At 43.7% G+C, this 4,794-nt stretch overlaps 1 non-coding gene across 1 annotated transcript; it reads left to right on the top strand.

Moving 5' to 3' along the window:
• The first annotated feature begins 4,326 nt into the window (after positions 1-4,326).
• On the top strand, positions 4,327-4,401 carry Trnas-cga (transfer RNA serine (anticodon CGA)). Its single transcript has one exon. It is a non-coding gene; the product is annotated as a tRNA-Ser (tRNA).
• Positions 4,402-4,794: the final 393 nt, after the last annotated feature.

The following is a 4,794-nucleotide window of genomic DNA, read 5'->3' as shown; positions in this document are numbered from 1 at the left end:
CCTTCATTTTTCTAACTATGCCTATCAGTAGTTAGGGCCTTCAGTAGTTTGAATCTTTTATTTAGCTGGCAGTAGTGGCGCTCGCTGTATTGCAGTAGCTTGAGTAACGAAGATTTTTGTGAGGTAAGTGATTTGTGAAACGTATAGGTTAATGTTAGTCAGGGCCATTCTTTCCTAGGGATTTTTGGAAGTCAGATTGCGTTGCGTTAAAAATATTGTGTGTCATTTTAAGCACAGTCATGTACAATTTTTCTAAGGGACGTTTCATATGTCGACCCTTAGCCAAGGATACCTCACTGGAATCTTCTGAGTTTTTCTAGTAATTTGTGTAATTAATGTAGATTTTGTTTATTGCTAGCGCGTATATGTAGAGAGAATCTCATTTGTAGTTGCAGTCTTTCATTGTTGTACAGTAAAACAGTTGTGGCATGCATGTAGATTTGCACCAAGTATTTCTTAGCTGCATTTGCAATTAACTAGATATTATTTTCAGTGCAATGTTAATGTGTTCTCTTATTTTTGTTCTTCAAATTGTGTTTTTCTGTGTTGTCGTGTGAAAAATTGTGACAATAATGGCGTGTGAAAAACGTAACACTAGGCTCCAAAGTAAACTGAGAAATGACAGTGAAGACGAAAGCAGTGTGTTAGCGTCACCATGTAATGAATTCACTAACGTTAAAAGTAGTAATTTGGTAATAGCGCATAGGGAAATGGAGCAGGCTGCAAATAATGGTGTAGGCAGTGAAACAATTAGTGAACAGGGAAGCATTATCGATCGATCGGTCGGCAACAACTCGCCTCAGGATTCCGAAATGACAGGACACAATCTTGCAAATACTGTAGATTCAGATTTTGCGTCCTCACCGTTTTCTCAAATAAATCAAGACACATTTTCTGCTTTTCAAAATGCGAATATTGCCGGTTCAAATGCACTGCCGTAAAGCACTGATGAACATGTTTCAGACACCAGTGCACTGTTATTACCGTTAGTGCAACAAATCTGACAAAGGCTACAAAAGTTAGACACAACGCTTGAACAAAATCAGAAACAAATGGGACAAAATCATCAAAAGTTAGACACAATGGAACAAAATCTTCAAAAGTTAGACACAATGGAACAAAATCTTCAAAAGTTGGACACAATGGAACAACACCAGAGACAAACACAGCAACAGTTAGACACAATGGAACAAAATCTTCGGAAGTTAGACAGCACATTTGAACAAACACGTGACGATTTACTACTGAGTTACATAACATTGAATTGAAATGCCAAAAAATCTGTAATGACGTAAAAACACAAATTTGTGAGCATTTTCAACCTATTTTTTCGCGGCATGAAAATGCATTACAGAATCATGAAGCAGCCATAAAAGAACTGCAAACTATTGTTCGTGAAAATCACGATACCTTGCAAGCTAAAATGGACTCAGTTGCATCCACCGATTCGGTTACGCAACTTGCAAGAACTCAGGAAAACTTAAAGGTCACAGTAGATTCGATTTCAACACAAATGGACACTCTGAAAGTTGGTTCAGAAAAACACACTGAGGAAATGTGTTCAATATCGGAGAAAGTAGCCGAACTTTCAGATCAGTTCACTAACTTATCTACAAAGGTAGGTGATGATCTGAATGATACAGAAGAGTGCGAACAAATTAGGAAATTCAAACAAAATCAGAATCAAATTAATACACAACACCAAAGAGAAATCCGGGAAGTGCAAGATCAGCTGACACAGGTAATACAAGAATTACGTATTTCAGAGGACAGTCGTGCTCCAACACGGGAAGAGGGACTTAGAAACACGGAAAAGCCACAAAATAATAACACAGGGCATTTCGGAAACTGTGAAAGAAATTGGCAAGGTGCACCGAATTCTGAGATGGAACTGCCGACACGACGCAACAATGAACGATATGCTACCCGCCGACACGATGATTTTGACTATAAGCTGTTAATTACTACACGTAAATTCAAAACATTTAAGAATTCTGGCAACGACATTCATCCACAAGCGTGGCTCCATCAATTCTCTCATTGTTTTCCTCCCAACTGGTCATTAGAGCACAGATTAGAATTTATGTGTGGCTACTTGGAGAATGAACCAGCTGTAAGAATGCGATCGGTCATTCACGATTGTCATAGTGAAGGAGAATTTTATCATGCCTTCCTCTCAGCATATTGGTCTCAAGCTACACAAGACGGAGTGAAACATAGCATCATAATGATGAAACATTTCGAACAATCTGAATTTTCCAGTCTTGTCAAATATTTTGAAGACATGTTACATAAGAATCAGTATCTTTCAAACCCATACAGCCCCTCAGAACTCTTCCGCATTTGCTTAATCAAATTACCTGAACATTTACGACAGATTATTTTAGCAGGACGATGCAAAGACGACATTGAAGAATGAGATTTTCACTCTGCAGCGGAGTGTGCGCTGATATGAAACTTCCTGGCAGATTAAAACTGTGTGCCCGACCGAGACTCGAACTCGGGACCTTTGCCTTTCGCGGGCAAGTGCTCTACCAACTGAGCTACCGAAGCACGACTCACGTACGGTACTCACAGCTTTACTTCTGCCAGAATCCGTCTCAGTTTTAATCTGCCAGGAAGTTTCATATCAGCGCACACTCCGCTGCAAAGTGAAAATCTCATTCTGGAAACATCCTCCAGGCTGTGGCTAAGCCATGTCTCCGCAGTATCCTTTCTTTCAGGTGTGCTAGTTCTGCAAGGTTCGCAGAAGAGCTTCTGTAAAGTTTGGAAAGTAGGAGACGGATACTGGCAGAAGTAAAGCTGTGAGTACTGGACGTGAGTCGTGTTTCGGTAGCTCAGTTGGTAGAGCACTTGCCCGCGAAAGGCAAAGGTCCCGAGTTCGAGTCTCGGTCGGGCACACAGTTTTAATCTGCCAGGAAGTTTCATATCAGCGCACACTCCGCTGCAGAGTGAAAATCTCATTCTGGAAACATCCCCCAGGCTGTGGCTAAGCGATGTCTCCGCAGTATCCCTTCTTTCAGGAGTGCTAGTTCTGCAAGGTTCGCAGAAGAGCTTCTGTAAAGTTTGGAAGGTAGGAGACGGATACTGGCAGAAGTAAAGCTGTGAGTACCGGACGTGAGTCGTTCTTCGGTAGCTCAGTTGGTAGAGCACTTGCCCGCAAAAAGCAAAGGTCCCGAGTTCGAGTCTCGGTTGGGCACACAGTTTTAATCTGCCAGGAAGTTTCATATCAGCACACACTCCGCTGCAGAGTGAAAATCTCATTCTGGAAACATCCCCCAGGCTGTGGCTAAGCCATGTCTCCGCAGTATCCTTTCTTTCAGGAGTGCTAGTTCTGCAAGGTTCGCAGAAGAGCTTCTGTAAAGTTTGGAAGGTAGGAGACGGATACTGGCAGAAGTAAAGCTGCGAGTACCGGACGTGAGTCGTGCTTCGGGTAGCTCAGTTGGTATAGCACTTGCCCGCGAAAGGCAAAGGTCCCGAGTTCGAGTCTCGGTCGGGCACACAGTTTTAATCTGCCAGGAAGTTTCATATCAGCGCACACTCCACTGCAAAGTGAAAATCTCATTCTGGAAACATCCTCCAGGCTGTGGCTAAGCCATGTCTCCGCAGTATCCTTTCTTTCAGGAGTGCTAGTTCTGCAAGGTTCGCAGAAGAGCTTCTGTAAAGTTTGGAAGGTAGGAGACGGATACTGGCAGAAGTAAAGCTGTGAGTACCGGACGTGAGTCGTTCTTCGGTAGCTCAGTTGGTAGAGCACTTGCCCGCAAAAGGCAAAGGTCCCGAGTTCGAGTCTCGGTCGGGCACACAGTTTTAATCTGCCAGGAAGTTTCATATCAGCGCACACTCCGCTGCAGAGTGAAAATCTCATTCTAGAAACATCCCCCAGGCTGTGGCTAAGCCATGTCTCCGCAGTATCCTTTCTTTCAGGTGTGCTAGTTCTGCAAGGTTCGCAGAAGAGCTTCTGTAAAGTTTGGAAGGTAGGAGACGGATACTGGCAGAAGTAAAGCTGTGAGTACCGGACGTGAGTCGTTCTTCGGTAGCTCAGTTGGTAGAGCACTTGCCCGCAAAAGGCAAAGGTCCCGAGTTCGAGTCTCGGTCGGGCACACAGTTTTAATCTGCCAGGAAGTTTCATATCAGCGCACACTCCGCTGCAAAGTGAAAATCTCATTCTGGAAACATCCCCCAGGCTGTGGCTAAGCCATGTCTCCGCAGTATCCTTTCTTTCAGGAGTGCTAGTTCTGCAAGGTTCGCAGAAGAGCTTCTGTAAAGTTTGGAAGGTAGGAGACGGATACTGGCAGAAGTAAAGCTGTGAGTACCGGACGTGAGTCGTGCTTCGGTAGCTCAGTTGGTAGAGCACTTGCCCGCGAAAGGCAAAGGTCCCGAGTTCGATTCTCGGTCGGGCACACAGTTTTAATCTGCCAGGAAGTTTCACGACATTGAAGATTTTCAGGGACTGTTACAAGAACTGGAAATTGACACTGACAATCGCGGAACGCGAAAACAGGAGCACAACAATTACAGGTCACACCTGTCACAATTCCGCGATGACAGAAATAATACACGACAAGGCTATTCGTACAACGTAAATCGTGACCAAAACAGACACCACCCGTATGACAACCATTGGCAGAGTAGTAATTATTACAGGGAAAGATCACCTTTCCGCGGTAATGACTATCACAGAGACAATCAGAGAAACAGACAATATGGAAACCAAAATAATTATTATCAAGGGAGAACGGAATAACTTAAGACGCAACGGTCCAGCGCGCAGTTACGATTCAGGGAGAAATTCTC

This window comes from Schistocerca gregaria, chromosome X, assembly GCF_023897955.1.
Source record: "Schistocerca gregaria isolate iqSchGreg1 chromosome X, iqSchGreg1.2, whole genome shotgun sequence".
In the NCBI taxonomy this organism is placed as follows: Eukaryota; Metazoa; Arthropoda; class Insecta; order Orthoptera; family Acrididae; genus Schistocerca; species Schistocerca gregaria.
This window is presented reverse-complemented; position numbering and strand designations above follow the sequence as displayed.